Consider the following 26534-nt stretch of genomic DNA (forward strand, 5'->3'; position numbering starts at 1 on the left):
GTACTTGGATGGGTGACCGCCTGGGAATACCAGGTGCTGTAAGCATTATACTTTTTCAACTCGAGCTCATTGGATGCAATGGCCTACCGTGCGCTGATCTTTAGCGCCCACTGTTTTGGAGAATTTAAGCAACATATAGACTCTGACGACGTCTCCTCAAACTCTATTTGTGAAACATGTGGACAGTGTAGTGACGTAGCAGAGAGCTGCAATGACGGCGGTCCACCTTAGTCCATCCCAGGTTTTGCAACGCTACGTTTCTTCAAAAGATCACGCAAACGATGACGCCCAAGCAGTGTAATGCATTGCGTTCAAATATGTAACTCTGAGTCTGGAATAACGTATTCATTCATTCATTATGGATCTAATCATTGTTTCTGTACAAGTCCCGTCTCTGGCCACGGCAGCGCTCTCACTCCTTACGTCCTCCCCCTGTATAAAAGCTTACATGGTCAAGTCTATAAATGCTTACGGCCATACCACCATAGGCACGCCCGATCTCGTCTGATCTCGGAAGCTAAGCAGGGTCGGGCCTGGTTAGTACTTGGATGGGTGACCGCCTGGGAATACCAGGTGCTGTAAGCATTATACTTTTTCAACTCGAGCTCATTGGATGCAATGCGCTGATCTTTAGCGCCCACTGTTTTGGAGAATTTAAGCAACATACAGACTCTGACGACGTCTCCTCAAACTCTATTTGTGAAACATGTGGACCGTGTAGTGACGTAGCAGAGAGCTGCAATGACGGCGGTCCACCTTAGTCCATCCCAGGTTTTGCAACGCTACGTTTCTTCAAAAGATCACGCAAACGATGACGCCCAAGCAGTGTAATGCATTGCGTTCAAATATGTTGCTCTGTGTCTGGAATAACGTATTCATTCATTCATTATGGATCTAATCATTGTTTCTGTACAAGTCCCGTCTCTGGCCACGGCAGCGCTCTCACTCCTTACGTCCTCCCCCTGTATAAAAGCTTACATGGTCAAGTCTATAAATGCTTACGGCCATACCACCATAGGCACGCCTGATCTCGTCTGATCTCGGAAGCTAAGCAGGGTCGGGCCTGGTTAGTACTTGGATGGGTGACCGCCTGGGAATACCAGGTGCTGTAAGCATTATACTTTTTCAACTCGAGCTCATTGGATGCAATGCGCTGATCTTTAGCGCCCACTGTTTTGGAGAATTTAAGCAACATACAGACTCTGACGACGTCTCCTCAAACTCTATTTGTGAAACATGTGGACAGTGTAGTGACGTAGCAGAGAGCTGCAATGACGGCGGTCCACCTTAGTCCATCCCAGGTTCTGCAACGCTACGTTTCTTCAAAAGATCACGCAAACGATGACGCCCAAGCAGTGTAATGCATTGCGTTCAAATATGTAACTCTGAGTCTGGAATAACGTATTCATTCATTCATTATGGATCGAATCATTGTTTCTGTACAAGTCCCGTCTCTGGCCACGGCAGCGCTCTCACTCCTTACGTCCTCCCCCTGTATAAAAGCTTATATGGTCAAGTCTATAAATGCTTACGGCCATACCACCATAGGCACGCCCGATCTCGTCTGATCTCGGAAGCTAAGCAGGGTCGGGCCTGGTTAGTACTTGGATGGGTGACCGCCTGGGAATACCAGGTGCTGTAAGCATTATACTTTTTCAACTCGAGCTCATTGGATGCAATGGCCTACCGTGCACTGATCTTTAGCGCCCACTGTTTTGGAGAATTTAAGCAACATACAGACTCTGACGACGTCTCCTCAAACTCCATTTGTGAAACATGTGGACAGTGTAGTGACGTAGCAGAGAGCTGCAATGACGGCGGTCCACCTTAGTCCATCCCAGGTTTTGCAACGCTACGTTTCTTCAAAAGATCACGCAAACGATGACGCCCAAGCAGTGTAATGCATTGCGTTCAAATATGTAACTCTGAGTCTGGAATAACGTATTCATTCATTCATTATGGATCTAATCATTGTTTCTGTACAAGTCCCGTCTCTGGCCACGGCAGCGCTCTCACTCCTTACGTCCTCCCCCTGTATAAAAGCTTATATGGTCAAGTCTATAAATGCTTACGGCCATACCACCATAGGCACGCCCGATCTCGTCTGATCTCGGATGCTAAGCAGGGTCGGGCCTGGTTAGTACTTGGATAGGTGACCGCCTGGGAATACCAGGTGCTGTAAGCATTATACTTTTTCAACTCGAGCTCATTGGATGCAATGGCCTACCGTGCGCTGATCTTTAGCGCCCACTGTTTTGGAGAATTTAAGCAACATACAGACTCTGACGACGTCTCCTCAAGCTCTATTTGTGAAACATGTGGACAGTGTAGTGACGTAGCAGAGAGCTGCAATGACGGCGGTCCACCTTAGTCCATCCCAGGTTTTGCAACGCTACGTTTCTTCTAAAGATCACGCAAACGATGACGCCAAAGCAGTGTAATGCATTGCGTTCAAATATGTAACTCTGAGTCTGGAATAACGTATTCATTCATTCATTATGGATCTAATCATTGTTTCTGTACAAGTCCCGTCTCTGGCCACGGCAGCGCTCTCACTCCTTACGTCCTCCCCCTGTATAAAAGCTAATATGGTCAAGTCTATAATTGCTTACGGCCATACCACCTTAGGCACGCCCGATCTCGTCTGATCTCGGAAGCTAAGCAGGGTCGGGCCTGGTTAGTACTTGGATGGGTGACCGCCTGGGAATACCAGGTGCTGTAAGCATTATACTTTTTCAACTCGAGCTCATTGGATGCAATGGCCTACCGTGCGCTGATCTTTAGCGCCCACTGTTTTGGAGAATTTAAGCAACATATAGACTCTGACGACGTCTCCTCAAACTCTATTTGTGAAACATGTGGACAGTGTAGTGACGTAGCAGAGAGCTGCAATGACGGCGGTCCACCTTAGTCCATCCCAGGTTTTGCAACGCTACGTTTCTTCAAAAGATCACGCAAACGATGACGCCCAAGCAGTGTAATGCATTGCGTTCAAATATGTAACTCTGAGTCTGGAATAACGTATTCATTCATTCATTATGGATCTAATCATTGTTTCTGTACAAGTCCCGTCTCTGGCCACGGCAGCGCTCTCACTCCTTACGTCCTCCTCCTGTATAAAAGCTAATATGGTCAAGTCTATAAATGATTACGGCCATACCACCTTGGGCACGCCCGATCTCGTCTGATCTCGGAAGTTTAGCAGGGTCGGGCCTGGTTAGTACTTGGATGGGTGACCCCCTGGGAATACCAGGTGCTGTAAGCATTATACTATTTCAACTCGAGCTCATTGGATGCAATGGCCTACCGTGCGCTGATCTTTAGCGCCCACTGTTTTGGAGAATTTAAGCAACATACAGACTCTGACGACGTCTCCTCAAGCTCTATTTGTGAAACATGTGGACAGTGTAGTGACGTAGCAGAGAGCTGCAATGACGGCGGTCCACCTTAGTCCATCCCAGGTTTTGCAACGCTACGTTTCTTCTAAAGATCACGCAAACGATGACGCCAAAGCAGTGTAATGCATTGCGTTCAAATATGTAACTCTGAGTCTGGAATAACGTATTCATTCATTCATTATGGATCTAATCATTGTTTCTGTACAAGTCCCGTCTCTGGCCACGGCAGCGCTCTCACTCCTTACGTCCTCCCCCTGTATAAAAGCTAATATGGTCAAGTCTATAATTGCTTACGGCCATACCACCTTAGGCACGCCCGATCTCGTCTGATCTCGGAAGCTAAGCAGGGTCGGGCCTGGTTAGTACTTGGATGGGTGACCGCCTGGGAATACCAGGTGCTGTAAGCATTATACTATTTCAACTCGAGCTCATTGGATGCAATGGCCTACCGTGCGCTGATCTTTAGCGCCCACTGTTTTGGAGAATTTAAGCAACATACAGACTCTGACGACGTCTCCTCAAACTCTATTTGTGAAACATGTGGACAGTGTAGTGACGTAGTAGAGAGCTGCAATGACGGCGGTCCACCTTAGTCCATCCCAGGTTTTGCAACGCTACGTTTCTTCAAAAGATCACGCAAACGATGACGCCCAAGCAATGTAATGCATTGCGTTCAAATATGTTGCTCTGAGTCTGGAATAACGTATTCATTCATTCATTATGGATCTAATCATTGTTTCTGTACAAGTCCCGTCTCTGGCCACGGCAGCGCTCTCACTCCTTACGTCCTCCCCCTGTATAAAAGCTAATATGGTCAAGTCTATAATTGCTTACGGCCATACCATCTTAGGCACGCCCGATCTCGTCTGATCTCGGAAGCTAAGCAGGGTCGGGCCTGGTTAGTACTTGGATGGGTGACCGCCTGGGAATACCAGGTGCTGTAAGCATTATACTTTTTCAACTCGAGCTCATTGGATGCAATTGCCTACCGTGCGCTGATCTTTAGCGCCCACTGTTTTGGAGAATCTAAGCAACATATAGACTCTGACGACGTCTCCTCAAACTCTATTTGTGAAACATGTGGACAGTGTAGTGACGTAGCAGAGAGCTGCAATGACGGCGGTCCACCTTAGTCCATCCCAGGTTTTGCAACGCTACGTTTCTTCAAAAGATCACGCAAACGATGACGCCCAAGCAGTGTAATGCATTGCGTTCAAATATGTAACTCTGAGTCTGGAATAACGTATTCATTCATTCATTATGGATCTAATCATTGTTTCTGTACAAGTCCCGTCTCTGGCCACGGCAGCGCTCTCACTCCTTACGTCCTCCCCCTGTATAAAAGCTTACATGGTCAAGTCTATAAATGCTTACGGCCATACCACCATAGGCACGCCCGATCTCGTCTGATCTCGGAAGCTAAGCAGGGTCGGGCCTGGTTAGTACTTGGATGGGTGACCTCCTGGGAATACCAGGTGCTGTAAGCATTATACTTTTTCAACTCGAGCTCATTGGATGCAATGCGCTGATCTTTAGCGCCCACTGTTTTGGAGAATTTAAGCAACATACAGACTCTGACGACGTCTCCTCAAACTCTATTTGTGAAACATGTGGACCGTGTAGTGACGTAGCAGAGAGCTGCAATGACGGCGGTCCACCTTAGTCCATCCCAGGTTTTGCAACGCTACGTTTCTTCAAAAGATCACGCAAACGATGACGCCCAAGCAGTGTAATGCATTGCGTTCAAATATGTTGCTCTGTGTCTGGAATAACGTATTCATTCATTCATTATGGATCTAATCATTGTTTCTGTACAAGTCCCGTCTCTGGCCACGGCAGCGCTCTCACTCCTTACGTCCTCCCCCTGTATAAAAGCTAATATGGTCAAGTCTATAATTGCTTACGGCCATACCACCTTAGGCACGCCCGATCTCGTCTGATCTCGGAAGCTAAGCAGGGTCGGGCCTGGTTAGTACTTGGATGGGTGACCGCCTGGGAATACCAGGTGCTGTAAGCATTATACTTTTTCAACTCGAGCTCATTGGATGCAATGGCCTACCGTGCGCTGATCTTTAGCGCCCACTGTTTTGGAGAATTTAAGCAACATACAGACTCTGACGACGTCTCCTCAAACTCTATTTGTGAAACATGTGGACAGTGTAGTGACGTAGCAGAGAGCTGCAATGACGGCGGTCCACCTTAGTCCATCCCAGGTTCTGCAACGCTACGTTTCTTCAAAAGATCACGCAAACGATGACGCCCAAGCAGTGTAATGCATTGCGTTCAAATATGTAACTCTGAGTCTGGAATAACGTATTCATTCATTCATTATGGATCTAATCATTGTTTCTGTACAAGTCCCGTCTCTGGCCACGGCAGCGCTCTCACTCCTTACGTCCTCCCCCTGTATAAAAGCTTATATGGTCAAGTCTATAAATGCTTACGGCCATACCACCATAGGCACGCCCGATCTCGTCTGATCTCGGAAGCTAAGCAGGGTCGGGCCTGGTTAGTACTTGGATGGGTGACCGCCTGGGAATACCAGGTGCTGTAAGCATTATACTTTTTCAACTCGAGCTCATTGGATGCAATGGCCTACCGTGCACTGATCTTTAGCGCCCACTGTTTTGGAGAATTTAAGCAACATACAGACTCTGACGACGTCTCCTCAAACTCTATTTGTGAAACATGTGGACAGTGTAGTGACGTAGCAGCGAGCTGCAATGACGGCGGTCCACCTTAGTCCATCCCAGGTTTTGCAACGCTACGTTTCTTCAAAAGATCACGCAAACGATGACGCCCAAGCAATGTAATGCATTGCGTTCAAATATGTTGCTCTGAGTCTGGAATAACGTATTCATTCATTCATTATGGATCTAATCATTGTTTCTGTACAAGTCCCGTCTCTGGCCACGGCAGCGCTCTCACTCCTTACGTCCTCCCCCTGTATAAAAGCTAATATGGTCAAGTCTATAATTGATTACGGCCATACCATCTTAGGCACGCCCGATCTCGTCTGATCTCGGAAGCTAAGCAGGGTCGGGCCTGGTTAGTACTTGGATGGGTGACCGCCTGGGAATACCAGGTGCTGTAAGCATTATACTTTTTCAACTCGAGCTCATTGGATGCAATTGCCTACCGTGCGCTGATCTTTAGCGCCCACTGTTTTGGAGAATTTAAGCAACATATAGACTCTGACGACGTCTCCTCAAACTCTATTTTGCCGCTTTTCCACCGCACATGTAGCTCGACTCGACACGACTCGACACGACTCGACACGGTAGCAGCGCGGGTCCTTTTCCACCGCAAATAGTACCTCCGGGACGTGGGCGGGGTCGGCTGCGCGAAAGGGCCTTGACGTATTTTTGTACGCGACGCAAACAACACCTACGTAACCCACACATGGACAGAACCCACATAACAACAATGGAGAACATCGATGCGATGGTATTCGTGTTCGTATTATTAGCTGGCATGTTGAAGAAGTGGAATATGTTGGCTGCGGCGCTGCTATGGCTGTTACCAGCATGGTTGCCATGTCGCTCGCGTGACTTCGTCACACTCTCTGGCCAATCAGTGGCCGGCCGTCTGCCGACGTCACTTTTTAGCATCGGCTCAGCCGCTTGGAACCTAGAGCGAGGCGGTACTAGAAAAAGCAGCCACTTCAGGTACCAGATACCATGTTTTCGCGGTGGAAACGCAAAAAAGGCGAGCTGAGTCGAGTCGTGTCGAGCTGGTACCATGCAGTGGAAAAGCGGCATTTGTGAAACATGTGGACAGTGTAGTGACGTAGCAGAGAGCTGCAATGACGGCGGTCCACCTTAGTCCATCCCAGGTTTTGCAACGCTACGTTTCTTCAAAAGATCACGCAAACGATGACGCCCAAGCAGTGTAATGCATTGCGTTCAAATATGTAACTCTGAGTCTGGAATAACGTATTCATTCATTCATTATGGATCTAATCATTGTTTCTGTACAAGTCCCGTCTCTGGCCACGGCAGCGCTCTCACTCCTTACGTCCTCCCCCTGTATAAAAGCTTACATGGTCAAGTCTATAAATGCTTACGGCCATACCACCATAGGCACGCCCGATCTCGTCTGATCTCGGAAGCTAAGCAGGGTCGGGCCTGGTTAGTACTTGGATGGGTGACCGCCTGGGAATACCAGGTGCTGTAAGCATTATACTTTTTCAACTCGAGCTCATTGGATGCAATGCGCTGATCTTTAGCGCCCACTGTTTTGGAGAATTTAAGCAACATACAGACTCTGACGACGTCTCCTCAAACTCTATTTGTGAAACATGTGGACCGTGTAGTGACGTAGCAGAGAGCTGCAATGACGGCGGTCCACCTTAGTCCATCCCAGGTTTTGCAACGCTACGTTTCTTCAAAAGATCACGCAAACGATGACGCCCAAGCAGTGTAATGCATTGCGTTCAAATATGTTGCTCTGTGTCTGGAATAACGTATTCATTCATTCATTATGGATCTAATCATTGTTTCTGTACAAGTCCCGTCTCTGGCCACGGCAGCGCTCTCACTCCTTACGTCCTCCCCCTGTATAAAAGCTAATATGGTCAAGTCTATAATTGCTTACGGCCATACCACCTTAGGCACGCCCGATCTCGTCTGATATCGGAAGCTAAGCAGGGTCGGGCCTGGTTAGTACTTGGATGGGTGACCGCCTGGGAATACCAGGTGCTGTAAGCATTATACTTTTTCAACTCGAGCTCATTGGATGCAATGGCCTACCGTGCGCTGATCTTTAGCGCCCACTGTTTTGGAGAATTTAAGCAACATACAGACTCTGACGACGTCTCCTCAAACTCTATTTGTGAAACATGTGGACAGTGTAGTGAAGTAGCAGAGAGCTGCAATGACGGCGGTCCACCTTAGTCCATCCCAGGTTCTGCAACGCTACGTTTCTTCAAAAGATCACGCAAACGATGACGCCCAAGCAGTGTAATGCATTGCGTTCAAATATGTAACTCTGAGTCTGGAATAACGTATTCATTCATTCATTATGGATCTAATCATTGTTTCTGTACAAGTCCCGTCTCTGGCCACGGCAGCGCTCTCACTCCTTACGTCCTCCCCCTGTATAAAAGCTTATATGGTCAAGTCTATAAATGCTTACGGCCATACCACCATAGGCACGCCCGATCTCGTCTGATCTCGGAAGCTAAGCAGGGTCGGGCCTGGTTAGTACTTGGATGGGTGACCGCCTGGGAATACCAGGTGCTGTAAGCATTATACTTTTTCAACTCGAGCTCATTGGATGCAATGGCCTACCGTGCACTGATCTTTAGCGCCCACTGTTTTGGAGAATTTAAGCAACATACAGACTCTGACGACGTCTCCTCAAACTCTATTTGTGAAACATGTGGACAGTGTAGTGACGTAGCAGCGAGCTGCAATGACGGCGGTCCACCTTAGTCCATCCCAGGTTCTGCAACGCTACGTTTCTTCAAACGATGACGCCCAAGCAGTGTAATGCATTGCGTTCAAATATGTTGCTCTGAGTCTGGAATAACGTATTCATTCATTCATTATGGATCTGATCATTGTTTCTGTACAAGTCCCGTCTCTGGCCACGGCAGCGCTCTCACTCCTTACGTCCTCCCCCTGTATAAAAGCTAATATGGTCAAGTCTATAATTGCTTACGGCCATACCACCTTAGGCACGCCCGATCTCGTCTGATCTCGGAAGCTAAGCAGGGTCGGGCCTGGTTAGTACTTGGATGGGTGACCGCCTGGGAATACCAGGTGCTGTAAGCAATATACTATTTCAACTCGAGCTCATTGGATGCAATGGCCTACCGTGCGCTGATCTTTAGCGCCCACTGTTTTGGAGAATTTAAGCAACATACAGACTCTGACGACGTCTCCTCAAACTCTATTTGTGAAACATGTGGACAGTGTAGTGACGTAGTAGAGAGCTGCAATGACGGCGGTCCACCTTAGTCCATCCCAGGTTCTGCAACGCTACGTTTCTTCAAAAGATCACGCAAACGATGACGCCCAAGCAGTGTAATGCATTGCGTTCAAATATGTAACTCTGAGTCTGGAATAACGTATTCATTCATTCATTATGGATCTAATCATTGTTTCTGTACAAGTCCCGTCTCTGGCCACGGCAGCGCTCTCACTCCTTACGTCCTCCCCCTGTATAAAAGCTTACATGGTCAAGTCTATAAATGCTTACGGTCATACCACCATAGGCACGCCCGATCTCGTCTGATCTCGGAAGCTAAGCAGGGTCGGGCCTGGTTAGTACTTGGATGGGTGACCGCCTGGGAATACCAGGTGCTGTAAGCATTATACTTTTTCAACTCGAGCTCATTGGATGCAATGGCCTACCGTGCGCTGATCTTTAGCGCCCACTGTTTTGGAGAATTTAAGCAACATACAGACTCTGACGACGTCTCCTCAAGCTCTATTTGTGAAACATGTGGACAGTGTAGTGATGTAGCAGAGAGCTGCAATGACGGCGGTCCACCTTAGTCCATCCCAGGTTTTGCAACGCTACGTTTCTTCTAAAGATCACGCAAACGATGACGCCAAAGCAGTGTAATGCATTGCGTTCAAATATGTAACTCTGAGTCTGGAATAACGTATTCATTCATTCATTATGGATCTAATCATTGTTTCTGTACAAGTCCCGTCTCTGGCCACGGCAGCGCTCTCACTCCTTACGTCCTCCCCCTGTATAAAAGCTAATATGGTCAGGTCTATAATTGCTTACGGCCATACCACCTTAGGCACGCCCGATCTCGTCTGATCTCGGAAGCTAAGCAGGGTCGGGCCTGGTTAGTACTTGGATGGGTGACCGCCTGGGAATACCAGGTGCTGTAAGCATTATACTATTTCAACTCGAGCTCATTGGATGCAATGGCCTACCGTGCGCTGATCTTTAGCGCCCACTGTTTTGGAGAATTTAAGCAACATACAGACTCTGACGACGTCTCCTCAAACTCTATTTGTGAAACATGTGGACAGTGTAGTGACGTAGCAGAGAGCTGCAATGACGGCGGTCCACCTTAGTCCATCCCAGGTTCTGCAACGCTACGTTTCTTCAAAAGATCACGCAAACGATGACGCCCAAGCAGTGTAATGCATTGCGTTCAAATATGTAACTCTGAGTCTGGAATAACGTATTCATTCATTCATTATGGATCTAATCATTGTTTCTGTACAAGTCCCGTCTCTGGCCACGGCAGCGCTCTCACTCCTTACGTCCTCCCCCTGTATAAAAGCTTACATGGTCAAGTCCATAAATGCTTACGGCCATACCACCATAGGCACGCTCGATCTCGTCTGATCTCGGAAGCTAATCAGGGTCGGGCCTGGTTAGTACTTGGATGGGTTACCGCCTGGGAATACCAGGTGCTGTAAGCATTATACTTTTTCAACTCGAGCTCATTGGATGCAATGGCCTACCGTGCGCTGATCTTTAGCGCCCACTGTTTTGGAGAATTTAAGCAACCTACAGACTCTGACGACGTCTCCTCAAGCTCTATTTGTGAAACATGTGGACAGTGTAGTGACGTAGCAGAGAGCTGCAATGACGGCGGTCCACCTTAGTCCATCCCAGGTTTTGCAACGCTACGTTTCTTCTAAAGATCACGCAAACGATGACGCCAAAGCAGTGTAATGCATTGCGTTCAAATATGTAACTCTGAGTCTGGAATAACGTATTCATTCATTCATTATGGATCTAATCATTGTTTCTGTACAAGTCCCGTCTCTGGCCACGGCAGCGCTCTCACTCCTTACGTCCTCCCCCTGTATAAAAGCTAATATGGTCAAGTCTATAATTGCTTACGGCCATACCACCTTAGGCACGCCCGATCTCGTCTGATCTCGGAAGCTAAGCAGGGTCGGGCCTGGTTAGTACTTGCATGGGTGACCGCCTGGGAATACCAGGTGCTGTAAGCATTATACTATTTAAACTCGAGCTCATTGGATGCAATGGCCTACCGTGCGCTGATCTTTAGCGCCCACTGTTTTGGAGAATTTAAGCAACATACAGACTCTGACGACGTCTCCTCAAACTCTATTTGTGAAACATGTGGACAGTGTAGTGATGTAGCAGAGAGCTGCAATGACGGCGGTCCACCTTAGTCCATCCCAGGTTTTGCAACGCTACGTTTCTTCAAAAGATCACGCAAACGATGACGCCCAAGCAGTGTAATGCATTGCGTTCAAATATGTAACTCTGAGTCTGGAATAACGTATTCATTCATTCATTATGGATCTAATCATTGTTTCTGTACAAGTCCCGTCTCTGGCCACGGCAGCGCTCTCACTCCTTACGTCCTCCCCCTGTATAAAAGCTAATATGGTCAAGTTTATAGATGCTTACGCTTATACCACCTTAGGCACGCCCGATCTCGTCTGATCTCGGAAGCTAAGCAGGGTCGGGCCTGGTTAGTACTTGGATGGGTGACCGCCTGGGAATACCTGGTTCTGTAAGCATTATACTTTTTCAACTCGAGCTCATTGGATGCAATGGCCTACCGTGCGCTGATCTTTAGCGCCCACTGTTTTGGAGAATTTAAGCAACATACAGACTCTGACGACGTCTCCTCAAACTCTATTTGTGAAACATGTGGACAGTGTAGTGACGTAGCAGAGAGCTGCAATGACGGCGGTCCACCTTAGTCCATCCCAGGTTTTGCAACGCTACGTTTCTTCAAAAGATCACGCAAACGATGACGCCCAAGCAGTGTAATGCATTGCGTTCAAATATGTTGCTCTGAGTCTGGAATAACGTATTCATTCATTCATTATGGATCTGATCATTGTTTCTGTACAAGTCCCGTCTCTGGCCACGGCAGCGCTCTCACTCCTTACGTCCTCCCCCTGTATAAAAGCTAATATGGTCAAGTCTATAATTGCTTACGGCCATACCACCTTAGGCACGCCCGATCTCGTCTGATCTCGGAAGCTAAGCAGGGTCGGGCCTGGTTAGTACTTGGATGGGTGACCGTCTGGGAATACCAGGTGCTGTAAGCATTATACTTTTTCAACTCGAGCTCAATGGATGCAATGGCCTACCGTGCGCTGATCTTTAGCGCCCACTGTTTTGGAGAATTTAAGCAACATACAGACTCTGACGACGTCTCCTCAAGCTCTATTTGTGAAACATGTGGACAGTGTAGTGACGTAGCAGAGAGCTGCAATGACGGCGGTCCACCTTAGTCCATCCCAGGTTCTGCAACGCTACGTTTCTTCAAAAGATCACGCAAACGATGACGCCCAAGCAGTGTAATGCATTGCGTTCAAATATGTAACTCTGAGTCTGGAATAACGTATTCATTCATTCATTATGGATCTAATCATTGTTTCTGTACAAGTCCCGTCTCTGGCCACGGCAGCGCTCTCACTCCTTACGTCCTCCCCCTGTATAAAAGCTTACATGGTCAAGTCTATAAATGCTTACGGCCATACCACCATAGGCACGCCCGATCTCGTCTGATCTCGGAAGCTAAGCAGGGTCGGGCCTGGTTAGTACTTGGATGGGTGACCGCCTGGGAATACCAGGTGCTGTAAGCATTATACTTTTTCAACTCGAGCACATTGGATGCAATGGCCTACCGTGCGCTGATCTTTAGCGCCCACTGTTTTGGAGAATTTAAGCAACATACAGACTCTGACGACGTCTCCTCAAGCTCTATTTGTGAAACATGTGGACAGTATAGTGACGTAGCAGAGAGCTTCAATGACGGCGGTCCACCTTAGTCCATCCCAGGTTTTGCAACGCTACGTTTCTTCTAAAGATCACGCAAACGATGACGCCAATGCAGTGTAATGCATTGCGTTCAAATATGTAACTCTGAGTCTGGAATAACGTATTCATTCATTCATTATGGATCTAATCATTGTTTCTGTACAAGTCCCGTCTCTGGCCACGGCAGCGCTCTCACTCCTTACGTCCTCCCCCTGTATAAAAGCTAATATGGTCAAGTCTATAATTGCTTACGGCCATACCATCTTAGGCACGCCCGATCTCGTCTCATCTCGGAAGCTAAGCAGGGTCGGGCCTGGTTAGTACTTGGATGGGTGACCGCCTGGGAATACCAGGTGCTGTAAGCATTATACTATTTCAACTCGAGCTCATTGGATGCAATGGCCTACCGTGCGCTGATCTTTAGCGCCCACTGTTTTGGAGAATTTAAGCAACATACAGACTCTGACGACGTCTCCTCAAACTCTATTTGTGAAACATGTGGACAGTGTAGTGATGTAGCAGAGAGCTGCAATGACGGCGGTCCACCTTAGTCCATCCCAGGTTTTGCAACGCTACGTTTCTTCAAAAGATCACGCAAACGATGACGCCCAAGCAGTGTAATGCATTGCGTTCAAATATGTAACTCTGAGTCTGGAATAACGTATTCATTCATTCATTATGGATCTAATCATTGTTTCTGTACAAGTCCCGTCTCTGGCCACGGCAGCGCTCTCACTCCTTACGTCCTCCCCCTGTATAAAAGCTAATATGGTCAAGTTTATATATGCTTACGGCCATACCACCATAGGCACGCCCGATCTCGTCTGATCTCGGAAGCTAAGCAGGGTCGGGGCCAATGAGGAAGTGATACGCCCATTGAGGAAGTGTTTGGTGTGCTTGAGTGGTGAGAGGAGGACGGTGTTGGAGTGAGGATTCTTTTGGTGGTGAATTAAGTATTTATAGATATTTTTTTGGTTAGTTTTTTCGTCTAGTCGTTTATTCCCCCGACAGCTTGCTGTTTGGGGGAGTATTAGTATACTTTAGTTCGGTTTTTTTTCGATGTCTCACGCGGTTTCGAAAACTGGATTGGAAGACGGCATGGAACGGAACACGGCTCCTCGTGCGGTGACGGATGGTGGTTGTGTGGCGAAGGGGACATCGGAGGACGTACTAGGCGGGAGACCGGAGACTGCGGAGAGAGCAACGAGAGAGAAGGAGGACAAGGTTGCGGATGGTGGCCCGAGCTACAGCAGGGAGTTGTCTGTGGCTGTGGAGCTGGTGGGAGAGGAGAAAATCCCGATGATGGAGATGCTAAGGGCGATGCAGAGCGTATGTGGATTGGTCTTGGGATGTCGCTACCTCTCGTTAAATAAATATGACGTAACAATGAATCACCCCAACGGGAAGAGGCGATTGTTGGACGGTTTCAGGATAAGGGGGACCAGCGTCGTCGCAAAAGACTTGACATCGGATGAGATGGTGGTGTCCTTTATGAGTCTACCGGTGTACATTACGGATGAGGAGATTCTGAAGAAGCTTGCGGACTGGGGTGTGGAGGCAGTTTCGCCGATTGCAAGGAGGATGTGGCCTGGGATGAACATATGTGAGGGAACACGCTTTGTTAAGGTGAAGTTTAACAAGGAAGTACGGTCCTTGCCTTGGTCCACACGTTTTGACACTGAAAAGGGTGCTGAATATTTCCGTGTCATCCATGACAGACAATTAAAGGTATGTAGATTGTGCATCCAGCCTGGACATATAGTGAGGGACTGTCCTGACTTCCTCTGTCGGAAGTGCGGGAAGCAGGGACACTATGCAAGGGAGTGTGTGGCTGTGATTAAATGCAGAGAGTGTGGTAATAGAAGGGAAAATTGTGTGTGTAAGGAGGAGCAGGTGGGAGGGGGTGCCCTCTCAGTTGACCCAGACTCAAGGGCTGTATCGTTGGAGAGTGAGGGAAGTGGAGGGGAAGAGAGTGCGGAAGAGGAGATGGAGCACGGGGAGCTGTCTGACGGGGAGACAGTCTTGGACAGTCAGCTACGGGGTGTGCTGAAGGACCCGGGTGTGGGGGGCACGGGGTTGCCCGGGGGGCAAAGCTTTCAAGTAGAGCTTTCCTCTCTACCGGCATCTGGGCACCCTACACCAGCGGAGGGCGTAGCCAAGGTGCTGCGGGGGTCTGGACAGTTGGGGGACGAGGAGGGACATGGCACGGGGGCTAGCCTAGAAGCTGATTTGGTTGTGTCAATGGCCCCGGCATCAGGGGGAGATGGGGGCACAGGGATGGGGGGGGGCAGGAGCTCTCAAGCGGGGCTCCTCTCTTTACAGGCGGCCGTGTGGCCTACAGTAGGAGGAGATGCAGCCGGGGGGTCTTGTGCTGGGACTAGTGAGGCTACAGCCGACGCGTCTTATTGGCGTGGTATGGCGCCTATAAGTTCCCCCCCCACGCTGGCTGATGGAAGGGAGGGGGAGAATAAGTCGGTGAATGAGGCGTTGGTTGTTTGTAGGGAGAGGGCGCCCAGGGTCAGACGCAGGAGAGGGGTTGATTCCGATGAGGAACAGAGGAACTTGAAAAAGAAAGGGGTACGTAAAAAGAAAAAATGATTTTAACAGTAATACCCACTCTTTGTTTTTTGATTTCAATGGTCACACTCACATCAATTAACATCAACGGTCTTAACAATATGGCGAAGTTTGATGAGGTGTTAATCAATTTCAAATCCGATATTTTAGTGCTGCAGGAAACAAACTGGACACAGGCTAAAATGCCAGAAATCAAGGAGAAATGGAGGGGGCTGTTATTTGTCAATTGTGGGACGGCAAGATCGTGTGGTGTGGCAATACTTGTAAAGGAGGATGTGGTTGAGAATGTGAAGGAGGTTCTGAATGATGGGAAGGGGAGGGTGATTGGAATTGATTTTGATGTTAATAATGTGACGTATAGACTAATTAATGTATACGCACCTAACAGAGAAGTGGAAAAAAGGTTATTTTTTATCTCTCTTGGTTTGCTCTGCACTAGGAATTGTGTTCTCGTGGGCGATTTTAATGTGTTTTGTAGCAAGCTGGATGTTTATAGGAGAGATAGTTTTAGACAGGATTCGGCCCGGAAGGTTTTGTTCAAAATGATTGAGGATGGGGGTTTGGTCGATGTGTGGAGGGTTAGGAATGCTGCCAAGAGGGAATTTTCTAGGAGGCAGATAGTGAACGGGGTGCTAAAGCAAAGTAGGATCGATTTATGTTTAGCGCGACAGGACATCGCTGATACTTTGAGCAGTGTACAGTATAAATTCACTGGTTATAGTGATCATGCAGCAATAATCTTTCAGATGGGTGACAGAAGTAGAGGGACAGGGGGGGGAGTTTGGTGTTTGAATACTAGTGTGTTGGAAGAGAGCGAGTATATTGAGATGGTGAGAGGGTGTGTTAAGGAGCAAATGAATTGTGTGGGGTATGATGCAGACGTGTGTGAATGGTGGGAATGTGTGAAGATAAAGGTGAAAATGTTGAGCATAAAATATTGTAAAAAGCGGAGTCAAGTAAAGAGGAGGACGGAATGTGTATTGAGAGAGCGAATGGCTGAGGAATTGAGGAGGTTAGATGACGATGTGAATAGGGACTTAGCTGACTACATTGGCATTAAAGGGGAATTAGAATCTCATGAAAGGGAGAGGTGTAAAGGGGCGATAGTTAGGAGTCGGGTGAAGTATGCGGTAGATGGGGAGAAATGTACGTCTTTCTTTCTGGGGCTGGAAAAACGGAAACAGGGTAGAACATACATAGCTCAGATAGAGGGTGAGAGAGGGGAAGTGGTAAATGATTTTGTGGGGGTGTTGGAGAGAGTGCAGGGGTTTTACAGTGATTTATTTAGCAAAGGCTATGTAGATAAGGATAGTGTGGACAAGGTATTAGGGACGGTTGAGCATGTGTTATCGGATAGTGATAGGGAAGTATGTGAGTGTGAGTTAGTAGAATCGGAGGTGACGGCGGCCGTTAGCAGCCTGTCTAATAACAAGAGTCCTGGCTCTGATGGATTGCCGGCAGAGTTTTACAAGTGCTTTAGTGAGTTGTTATGTCCGATTTTATTAAAGGTATATAGGGAAATGGAAAGGTTAGGGATGGTTAGTAAGTCGATGTCGACGGGGTTAATATCGGTACTGTACAAGAATAAGGGTAGTAAATTGCAGTTGGGGAATTACAGAGGGTTAAGTCTGTTGAACACTGACTATAAGGTACTGGCCAAAATTCTAGCTAATCGGATTAAGTCGGTAGTAGGGACCATAGTTTCATCAACGCAAACTTACAGTATTCCAGGGAGAGATATAGTGGACACGATAGGGTCAGTTAGGGATGTAGTGAGGCATATGAAAGAAGAGGGAGGTGTAGTTTTGAGTGTAGATTTTAACAAAGCTTTTGATAGGGTAGAACATGAGTTTATGTTTAGGGCGCTAGAGAGATTTGGTTTTGGGGATAGGTTAGTGAAGTGGATTCGATTATTGTATAGCAATGCAAAGAGTAGGGTTAAGTGTAACGGGGTATTGACGGATAGTTTTAGATTAGAGAGGTCAGTTAGGCAGGGTTGTCCGTTGTCTGCATTATTGTACAGCATAACGGCTGAACCATTAGCCCCCATGCTAAAAAAGGATCAGCACATACAAGGTATCAATATCCCGGGAGGAGGTAGGAGTTTAATCCATCAATACGCAGATGACACAAGCATTACAGTTAGGAATTTGGCCAGTGTGAAAAGGGTAATTGAGTTATTGGGAATATATGGGAGTGCATCGGGGGCAAAGATTAACCTGGAAAAGTCAGAGATCCTTTGTGTAGGGGCAGTGGATATGAGCGAGTGTGACATTCCGCTGACTGTTTCTAAGGGGATGATAAAGGTATTAGGTGTGAATGTAGGTGTGGATGAAAAGGAGGCAAGGGATGTCACGTGGACAGGGGTTCTGAATAAAGTAAAGCAGAATTTGAATTTATGGAAGATGAGGAAGTTGAGACTGAGTGGCAAGGTGATTGTGGTGAATTGCTTGATGATGTCACGGGTGAATCATGTGCTGAGCACCCTGGATCTACCATTGTGGGTAGTAAAGGATTTGAATGGGGCTGTTAACAATTTTTTGTGGGATGGGAAACCGGCCAAAATTGCGCATAAGGTCTTGACGAATGGGTATGAGGATGGAGGACTGAAATTGATAGATGTGGAGGTGAAGAAAAGGGCGTTACGAGTGAAAACAATTAAGAAATATTTATATGGTAAGGAGGAGTATTGTTGGATGGGTTTTTTTGAGGACTATTTGCACAGGTATGGTGGTTGTGGTGTGAATGGTCTTTTTATGATGTTTAACAAACCGAGGTGTCAAGGGATGTCGTATTTCTATAGAGAGGTTTTTGAGGCATGGGGGAAATATTTGGAGTATGTGAAGTATGAGTGTGTGGACAGAGCCGAGGTTCTGAATCAGCCAATCTTTCAGAACCCAAAAATACTTCACAATAACAGAATACTGGTCAGTAAACATTTTGAGAAAGCCGGTGTTAAACAGGTCAAGCATTTAATGTTGGAGGGTGGTAACGTTTTTAAGGCGGAACAGGTGATCATAAGGGATGTAAGGAGGGTTAATAGAGACGTGAGGGGGGCTGTGGTTGTTGGGATGTATAGAAGAGTAAAGGAAAGTATTGGTACAGGGTGGATGACACTACTGTTAGGACAGGGAGGGATGGGCGAGGAGAACACGATGGTCGAGTTGGGGGTGGAGAGGGGAGGTAAGAGAGTTAAGTTTGAGGATGTCAGTACAAAAAGTGTGTACATGGATTTGATGGGTGGTGGGATGAAGAGGCCAGCGTCAGAGAAGGTGTGGGGAAGGGTTTTTGAGGGGTTTGACGTGAAGAAAATATGGGGCAACTTGAATGTGAAGTATAACTCTATTGAATGTGAGCACAATGATTTTAAGATCAGACACAATAGGGTATTCACGAATGTTGTTTTGCACCAAATTGATAGGACTGTGGGTAGAGTGTGCAATGTTTGTAAAGAGGTGGATGAGACCTTCGATCATTATTTTATTGAATGTTCAATGTTGTTTGTCTTTCTTGAGAAGGTTAAGGATTTCTTGAGTGTACACTGTGGGATCAAGGTTGGGAATGATGTTGAATGGAAGAAACTGTTGTTGTTTGGTGTGGTTGGAAAGGTGAAAGATGTGAATGTTAATTTGGTGAATTTCATGCTGAGCACAGTCCGTCATGCAATTGTATGTAGGAGGAACGTTGCGCAAGATGAGGGGAGGGTGATACGGGTATGGGAGTGGTTTGTGGCAACTTTTAAAAAGAATGTAAGGTTGGTCCACACGCTTAGGAGGGAGGATTTTCACAAGTTTTTTGTTAGGAACAGCACTTTAGTCATGGTAACGGAATCAGGGACGTTAGGTTTTAGTGTGTAGTGTGGGCATTGTTTTTCCTGCTTGTTAAGACCTGTCAGACCACTCCGACGCAAATGTTTGTTGTCTATGATTAGGGTTAACCTCTCTATGTGATTGTTGTGTACATTTGTGATTATCAACTGTCTGTATGTCTTGTGTGTGTCATACTGGTTTTGGTTATGACTGTAAAAGATTGTAAATTATTGTAAATACTGAATTTGAATTGTAAACTATATTTTTTGATAATAAAAAGAAAAAAAAAAAAGGCACGCCCGATCTCGTCTGATCTCGGAAGCTAAGCAGGGTCGGGCCTGGTTAGTACTTGGATAGAGCTGATGACAAGACATGTGACCACAGCATATGTGGATGCCATGAAAGAGCTTTGTGACACTGATGCAAAGGGCCAAAAAGTACACCAGGAGCATGGAGCATCCAGAACGGAAAGAGACGAGAGAGACATACAGAAGATAATGGAAGCTGTGGAGCAGAGACAGAATCCTTTTGATCTTGAAAGCATTCCTGAGGAATTGATCAATATTGCAAGTGGTCAGGTTGCATCTGAGAAGGTTGCAAAAGGGCTCTCAAGCTTCCTCTAAGATGGTGCAAAGCAGAATGCCGTCTTTATTGAAGAACGTCTGGCAAAATCAAAAAGAACAAAGAGCTTCTGGGAGCCTGAGAAAAGAAACCAGTGTGCAACCTTCAAGGATATGAAAACATCAGTTGGAGTCCAGTCTAGACAGGTTCACATGGACTCAGATGTGCTCTTTCGAAGGTTACTGGCTGTTTCCAAGCAGCGAGAGGTGTCCATGGAAACTGTGATGTCTCATGAACTCGCAGCTGTCCCGCCCTCTTTGTTTTATGATGATGGAAGCATGAGGAAGACAACTAAAGCTGACCTTGCCAAGAAACTGGAGGCTGTTGTTGAAGAGTCACAGCAGCTGCCAAATGTTGACGTACCATCAGCATACATCATCGATGGCATGGCTCTTATACACTCTCCATGATTCAGCCTTTCAAACATTCAACGACCTGGCCGAGTGTGTCTGGAAAAAGATCACAATGTTAATGGGAAAGGAAGGCATCAGCTGTGTTGTTGTAGTGTTTGACAGATATGACCATCAACACTCAGTCAAAGATCTAGAGAGGCAAAGAAGAGGCACCATTCAAACCACACGAACACATATCATCACAGGACAAGCAAGTGTTCCAAACTATAGGAAATACCTTAAGATAAGTGGAAACAAGGCTGCTCTATGTAGCTTTGTGAGTAACTACATCACAAGTACTGGGCCGATGAGACTCTCTTCAGAGAACACAGTTATCTTGGCTGGTGGATTTGATAATGGTGAGGAAGTAAAGAGGGTTAGGAAGTCAGGCATCGACAATTTGACAGAGCTTTACAGTGACCAGGAGGAGGCAGATACGAGACTGGTGTTACATGCAATACACCTTGCAAGGTCACATTCTCGTCTAATAGTCAAATGTGATGACACAGAGGTGCTGGTTTTGCTGATCTACTATACAAGCAAAGGAATGTTTGGATCCTCTGCAGTTTTCATGCACTCTGGACATGGCCTGAAGGAAAGATTCATCCCAGTCTGTTCAATCACTCAGAAGCTTGGACCGGTTCTTTGTGATTGTTTGCCTGCATGCCATTCCCTCACAGGTTGCGATACAACAAGCAGCTTATACAGAATTGGGAAGACCACTGCCTTCACAAGACTGAAGTCCCATCTGAGTGAGCTGAAGGAAATGACTAAGTTTGGACTTTCTGGAAGCCTGCAAGAAGCTTTGCCTGTGGCAAGAAAATATGCCCTGCTCCTGTATGGCCAAAAGAGAAGGGTGGATGGACATCTTTGCACCAATCTGGATGAGCTGAGGTACACACTTGCATCTACCACAGATGCATCTGCAGCAAATCTACCTCCAGCAGAAGATGCCTTCCAGCAACATGTGTTGAGAGCCTTGTATCAAACAGCAGTGTGCCGTCACAGCCACCTGGCCAGGCCTCATCTCTGGAACCCAGTTGGTAGAGGATGGAAGCTCAGAGAAGATGGGTCCATTGAACCTGTGATGTTCCAGAAGGAACCAGCACCTAAAGAAGTCAGAGACATCACCCATATGTACTGTAAAGATGGAAAATGCAATGATACCACCAAATGCCAGTGTCTTGCAGTGGGATTGACTTGCACTGAGTTTTGCTCTTGCTCTTTTCCAGACTGTCCAAATGTGACTCATTTTGTCACTGATGATGATGTGGATGAGTGACAATGAAATGTTATAGTTCAAGTAATAGTTTTATTAAAAGGCTCATCAATGCCAAACTGCAATCCTGACTCCTGGTCTCCTGTGTGTGCTATTGCCAGGCCCTAAGCCATAACTAGACTCGCCTCAGATAGGACACTACAGCACATTGCAATGCAATGAGTTCTTTCATTTGGGACAGCTAAAACATCTAATTATGAATGGTTGCATGGTTTATTTTATATTATATATATAATATATTTATATTATATTTTTATATTTGGTTGGCTGGATTTAGCGCAATGACATCCTTCCAACAAGCCATTTTATGAGTTTCGAGGACAGTACAAGTAGTCACTGTAAACGTGTCATCTTTCAATTTCAGTCTTTGTTTCCATATGAACTGTATAGATATATACAGTATATATACAATGTGCTATATTATTTGTGTCATTATTAAATGTGTAGTATAGAGCAGCACTAACCTCTTACTTAATTTGCAATTTGCAGCTTTGGACTTTTATATCAGAGTTTCATTTTCTTTCATTTTGGACACCTCATACATTGAGTGACATACCATCTTTATTGTTCATACCATATATACATATTTGGTATTGCTGGATTCAGCACAATCCCACCTTTCCAACAAGCCATCTTATGTGTTCCTATGATAATGCCTGGCAAAGCAACTACAAAGTAAATGATAACATTCTGCATAGAAATCATTTTTTTCACTGTCCGCTTATTTTAGGTATGTGTTTATAGGTCTCCATCTACTTCATACATCAAGATATTCACATCCAGCTTTTTCCAGTAGGTGCATTGACTCCCTTGCTACAAACTTGCCAAGTCTCAAAGCTCTCAGAGCTTGTGTTATCATTCTGCATTAGTTTATATGTCTTAACTCTCATTCGGACAGGCTATATTTTAGGCCTTTTTTTGTTTGGAGGTATATAACAATATCTGTCAATTTCACAATCTTAGCAGTAAAAATATTTTAGCCAAGAATCACTTTCATGTATGGGAGACCTTAGAGATGAGGAAAACATTGTTGGGTTTAGTTCTACCTCCGGTAGGGGTATCTCAGAATTTGGGGGGCATTGTCACTAGCCTAATAGTGGGTCATATGTCCGATGCTTTTTGAAAACCTATTTTCTTAATAAAACGTGCCAGAGAGATTTTGTATACATTTTATTCCTTAGTAATTAGCTTCATGGTTATGCCGTCTTTCAGAAACTTTCATTCCCGGCACTAAAGAGAAAAAATATTGCATCCTCATTGTACCCAGCACTTCTAAAAATGCACTTCCGAATGCGTCTCCGTCCCCAGCACATTTCAAATCAAACTGACGCCCATGCCACTACTACTACTATCTTCCAGCTTTGACAGTACAGTTTAGCTTCCTGCTTTTGTAACAATGTATTTCAGCACTTTGCTTCTGTAGTAATGAAATTCAGCGTCATTCAGTTTTCGATTTCAGCCGCAGGTTTTTCAGCAGTTCACAGTGGCGGTTTTAGCAAATTGGGGGCCCAAGGCGAAGATATGCATTTGCCCCACCTCGTCCGATCTTTAAAAGAAAAATACTGAAAATGGTGGATAGGCAGGTAAGGCTAATCTACGCGGAAGTAAAGGTTGGAGATGAGAAAAAACACCTTCCACTTTAAACCCTGCATACACTTCTTAACTCCAAAATGAAGATGGAAAGCAGAGAACACACATAGTGTAGCACTACACAAACTAATAGTCACAATGGAACCCAAAAGAAAATAAGGCTTCAGATATCGCCTGTCTTTGCCAAAATGCCAGGAAAATAAGCACTGTTTATTCTTTTTTTTAAGATCAAATCAATATCGATATAACCAGCAAGACAAGAAGTTAGGGTAAACCCCCAGAAACAGTCATATATTTAGCAAAAGATCACAAACAGCCATACACAAAAATTGCCAAGATTGATAATTTGCTTTGTATGTGTGAGTGAGCTTGCAATTTGCATTGACATTTCAATCATTCTAGAGAGAGAGAGAGAGAGAGAGAGAGAGGATTATTCTCCACATCACACACTTCTGACACAGAGTCCTACTTATTGCAGCTTCTCACAGGTCTTCATAGGTGCGGCATCTTCATCGTTTCGGACGTTGTTGTTCCTGTCTTTATCTCCAACAGTCAGTGGTGTAGTCTACGTGATACGCAGGTATACGCCGTATACCCACTAGGAACGCACCAGGATTTGCGTATACCCACTTAAAAATATGCACGGATATGTATCAATCGTCTTGTGACAGATCTTTCACTTCTGTGTTTATTTTTCGCAAATATCGGTTGGGTATAACTGCAATAAAATACTCTAAGCAGGGGAAGTTATCTCCTACATTCACACATTCATAAAATTCCCCCTGCACGCTCGCGCTCTGCCCTGTCTCTGTTACGAAGCGCGAAGCTGCCCCTGCATCTCTGCACGTTAGTTGGCGGGCCGAGCCCCTCCTTCTCGCGTGCGTGTGTGTGTGTGTGTGTGTGTGTGTCCAGTCCTCACATATTAATGTGTAAACCACATAATAAGTAGTCAACAGAAGACAATGTTTTAATCCCACTTTATATCTCCTTGTTACTTTTAGATGAGAACCCCCTGGTCAGCCTTTCAGACTGGGTGTCAGGCTAGGGAATTTAAAAACAGGCATCCTTGGTTAGAGTGGAGGGAAAACAAGTTAGGTAAATGTCAGCCAACATACAGTTGGTATACACAATTGAAATTCATAATGTTAATCACTATGCAAATGAGAGTATGGCTAATTCATGGTCATTTTTAAGGTGCAGTAATTTCACACTTTTACACAATTCAATTACTGTATGGTATGTTAGATAACAACAGTAAGAGCTCAAATTAGAGCAATTGAAAGAGTGAAACATTAGTCTCCTGTCATCTCCTTCTCATAGCCATGGTTGTAAACAGTTCATTAAATTATTTTGAGTAGATTTTGTCCTTGTTTAGCATGTGCTATTGCTACTATAGATATACAAAGCACAACTTGTCATTTTTGTCTATTTGTTCATACTGTTATTAAAACTGATAAACCTACTCAGCATTACATGATTGTTGATAATCGTTAAAGGTCAGCGGGTTGTAGACCCCTGCGTTGGTGAGTGTGGTGCGACATCCCATAAGTGCCACACACGTACACGTACCGGTGGGACGGGTTTGTACGAGGCTGGGAGGGAATCATCACAGTATACCCACTACAATAAAATAGACTACACCACTGCCAACAGTAGCCGTAAAAAGTGTGTCATCTTTGGCAGCATTGCCAAATACTTACCGGCGTCTTAGCTTTTTTCTTTTATTTGAGCCGCTTGGGTAACTTTATTTCCTAACCCTTTTCCTAACCCTTAATTTTATCTTTGTGTGTAGACTCGTCTTAATTAGTCTGTTTGTGTTTTAAAAGTAGGGCTGTCAAGCGATTAAAAAAAAAAAATCTAATTAATTACAGGCTCTATGGTTAATTAATCTAAATTAATCGCATACTTACATTTTTCCGAGAAAGTATTTCAAAATAATTCAATTCAACTAAATTATGGCAGATGGGTGATTCAATGAATAAAAGACACAATAGACTTCAAAGTTAAATGTCTCTTATTTAAAACATGTCTTTCATAGGAAAATACCTTACTGCAGAGATTGCAGATAACGGTGTTGCTATCTACAGTTCCGTCTGGGAGTTGTTCAAACCTGAATTTTCTGTTCACGGGGCCGAGCAGCGTCTTCTCCTCTGCCTCTATTTTGTTTCAACGCAAATGACGCTCCGGTCAAAGGGCACTATAGAAGCACGATTGATGTGCGTTCATTTTTTTAACGCGTTATTTTTTCTGTGATTAATTAAACGAAATTAACGCGTTAATTTGACAGCCCTAATTAACAGTTTTTTGTTTTTTTTTAGGTTGGTTGGGGCCCCAAGCGGCCACGGCCTGTGCCTCTATGGTAAGACCCCCACTGGCAGTGCATTGCAATACATTTGACCTTTCCGATTCTTCAGTTCAATTCATTTCACATTTCTGCATTTTTAGCAATGCTTTGCGCTTTTCATTTAGCTGTCACTTTATTTGTTTCCAACCATTTAAATTTTTTGTGTGCATGTTTACATTGCTTACTCCATTTAAACATTTGAACTCTGTTCAAATCCCTTCACTTGATTTAAGCCATTTATCGTTTCTTTACGTCTTAATCTATGTAGCTTCATTTTCTGCAGGAAATGCATTTTCTAGTATCGACTGAGATTTACCTTTTAAAAAGCATATCTAACTACCTCCCATTTCTTACCAACAGAAAACATTATTTGTGTGTGTGTGTGTGTGTGTGTGTGTAGGCGTTATTCGATAGCCTAATGTGTATAGGCCTACGTACGGTAGGAATAAGCTAGAGCTAGAGTTTTGTTCGAAAGAACAGTGATTGAAACAAATAAAAGCCTGGGCTATTGAAGTTTTACGATGTCATGCACCTACCCGATGTCAAGTGGACTGGGTTGAATTCACTGCGGGTCTCTCTTCTTACTGTCCTTCTCAACACTCTCTGATCTCACTGAAAGGCTAGCAGCACGAAATCAAGGGATATTTAGAATAGAAAATAATGTGTGATTATTCGCGCTTAAATATTTTAATCGCTTAACAGCACTAGTTGCTACACATGCAAATGTTTTCCATGGATAATGGTTACCATTGAACTATTGATTTAAAGAACTTACATTGTCAGGTTATTTGT

General features: G+C 45.4%; 24 non-coding genes across 24 annotated transcripts; all 24 read left to right on the top strand.

The window, feature by feature from the left end:
- Positions 1-466: 466 nt before the first annotated feature.
- LOC115538723 (5S ribosomal RNA) lies at positions 467-585 on the top strand. The gene has a single exon (XR_003975490.1). It is a non-coding gene; the product is annotated as a 5S ribosomal RNA (ribosomal RNA).
- A 411-nt stretch (positions 586-996) lies between these two features.
- On the top strand, positions 997-1115 carry LOC115538745 (5S ribosomal RNA). Its single transcript, XR_003975512.1, has one exon. It is a non-coding gene; the product is annotated as a 5S ribosomal RNA (ribosomal RNA).
- Positions 1116-1526: 411 nt separating this feature from the next.
- On the top strand, positions 1527-1645 carry LOC115538724 (5S ribosomal RNA). Its single transcript, XR_003975491.1, has one exon. It is a non-coding gene; the product is annotated as a 5S ribosomal RNA (ribosomal RNA).
- A 421-nt stretch (positions 1646-2066) lies between these two features.
- On the top strand, positions 2067-2185 carry LOC115538703 (5S ribosomal RNA). The gene has a single exon (XR_003975473.1). It is a non-coding gene; the product is annotated as a 5S ribosomal RNA (ribosomal RNA).
- Positions 2186-2606: 421 nt separating this feature from the next.
- LOC115538744 (5S ribosomal RNA) lies at positions 2607-2725 on the top strand. Its single transcript, XR_003975511.1, has one exon. It is a non-coding gene; the product is annotated as a 5S ribosomal RNA (ribosomal RNA).
- Positions 2726-3146: 421 nt separating this feature from the next.
- On the top strand, positions 3147-3265 carry LOC115538739 (5S ribosomal RNA). Its single transcript, XR_003975505.1, has one exon. It is a non-coding gene; the product is annotated as a 5S ribosomal RNA (ribosomal RNA).
- Positions 3266-3686: 421 nt separating this feature from the next.
- Positions 3687-3805, top strand: LOC115538755 (5S ribosomal RNA). Its single transcript, XR_003975522.1, has one exon. It is a non-coding gene; the product is annotated as a 5S ribosomal RNA (ribosomal RNA).
- A 421-nt stretch (positions 3806-4226) lies between these two features.
- Positions 4227-4345, top strand: LOC115538735 (5S ribosomal RNA). Its single transcript, XR_003975502.1, has one exon. It is a non-coding gene; the product is annotated as a 5S ribosomal RNA (ribosomal RNA).
- Positions 4346-4766: 421 nt separating this feature from the next.
- LOC115538722 (5S ribosomal RNA) lies at positions 4767-4885 on the top strand. Its single transcript, XR_003975489.1, has one exon. It is a non-coding gene; the product is annotated as a 5S ribosomal RNA (ribosomal RNA).
- A 411-nt stretch (positions 4886-5296) lies between these two features.
- LOC115538707 (5S ribosomal RNA) lies at positions 5297-5415 on the top strand. Its single transcript, XR_003975477.1, has one exon. It is a non-coding gene; the product is annotated as a 5S ribosomal RNA (ribosomal RNA).
- Positions 5416-5836: 421 nt separating this feature from the next.
- LOC115538725 (5S ribosomal RNA) lies at positions 5837-5955 on the top strand. The gene has a single exon (XR_003975492.1). It is a non-coding gene; the product is annotated as a 5S ribosomal RNA (ribosomal RNA).
- A 421-nt stretch (positions 5956-6376) lies between these two features.
- On the top strand, positions 6377-6495 carry LOC115538748 (5S ribosomal RNA). The gene has a single exon (XR_003975515.1). It is a non-coding gene; the product is annotated as a 5S ribosomal RNA (ribosomal RNA).
- Positions 6496-7458: 963 nt separating this feature from the next.
- On the top strand, positions 7459-7577 carry LOC115538726 (5S ribosomal RNA). Its single transcript, XR_003975493.1, has one exon. It is a non-coding gene; the product is annotated as a 5S ribosomal RNA (ribosomal RNA).
- Positions 7578-7988: 411 nt separating this feature from the next.
- LOC115538742 (5S ribosomal RNA) lies at positions 7989-8107 on the top strand. The gene has a single exon (XR_003975508.1). It is a non-coding gene; the product is annotated as a 5S ribosomal RNA (ribosomal RNA).
- Positions 8108-8528: 421 nt separating this feature from the next.
- LOC115538727 (5S ribosomal RNA) lies at positions 8529-8647 on the top strand. Its single transcript, XR_003975494.1, has one exon. It is a non-coding gene; the product is annotated as a 5S ribosomal RNA (ribosomal RNA).
- A 409-nt stretch (positions 8648-9056) lies between these two features.
- On the top strand, positions 9057-9175 carry LOC115538712 (5S ribosomal RNA). Its single transcript, XR_003975479.1, has one exon. It is a non-coding gene; the product is annotated as a 5S ribosomal RNA (ribosomal RNA).
- Positions 9176-9596: 421 nt separating this feature from the next.
- On the top strand, positions 9597-9715 carry LOC115538740 (5S ribosomal RNA). Its single transcript, XR_003975506.1, has one exon. It is a non-coding gene; the product is annotated as a 5S ribosomal RNA (ribosomal RNA).
- Positions 9716-10136: 421 nt separating this feature from the next.
- LOC115538713 (5S ribosomal RNA) lies at positions 10137-10255 on the top strand. Its single transcript, XR_003975480.1, has one exon. It is a non-coding gene; the product is annotated as a 5S ribosomal RNA (ribosomal RNA).
- A 421-nt stretch (positions 10256-10676) lies between these two features.
- LOC115538702 (5S ribosomal RNA) lies at positions 10677-10795 on the top strand. Its single transcript, XR_003975472.1, has one exon. It is a non-coding gene; the product is annotated as a 5S ribosomal RNA (ribosomal RNA).
- Positions 10796-11216: 421 nt separating this feature from the next.
- LOC115538736 (5S ribosomal RNA) lies at positions 11217-11335 on the top strand. The gene has a single exon (XR_003975503.1). It is a non-coding gene; the product is annotated as a 5S ribosomal RNA (ribosomal RNA).
- Positions 11336-11756: 421 nt separating this feature from the next.
- Positions 11757-11875, top strand: LOC115538706 (5S ribosomal RNA). Its single transcript, XR_003975476.1, has one exon. It is a non-coding gene; the product is annotated as a 5S ribosomal RNA (ribosomal RNA).
- A 421-nt stretch (positions 11876-12296) lies between these two features.
- On the top strand, positions 12297-12415 carry LOC115538720 (5S ribosomal RNA). Its single transcript, XR_003975487.1, has one exon. It is a non-coding gene; the product is annotated as a 5S ribosomal RNA (ribosomal RNA).
- Positions 12416-12836: 421 nt separating this feature from the next.
- Positions 12837-12955, top strand: LOC115538728 (5S ribosomal RNA). Its single transcript, XR_003975495.1, has one exon. It is a non-coding gene; the product is annotated as a 5S ribosomal RNA (ribosomal RNA).
- Positions 12956-13376: 421 nt separating this feature from the next.
- On the top strand, positions 13377-13495 carry LOC115538705 (5S ribosomal RNA). The gene has a single exon (XR_003975475.1). It is a non-coding gene; the product is annotated as a 5S ribosomal RNA (ribosomal RNA).
- Positions 13496-26534: the final 13039 nt, after the last annotated feature.

This window comes from Gadus morhua, unplaced genomic scaffold (genome assembly GCF_902167405.1).
Source record: "Gadus morhua unplaced genomic scaffold, gadMor3.0, whole genome shotgun sequence".
In the NCBI taxonomy this organism is placed as follows: Eukaryota; Metazoa; Chordata; class Actinopteri; order Gadiformes; family Gadidae; genus Gadus; species Gadus morhua.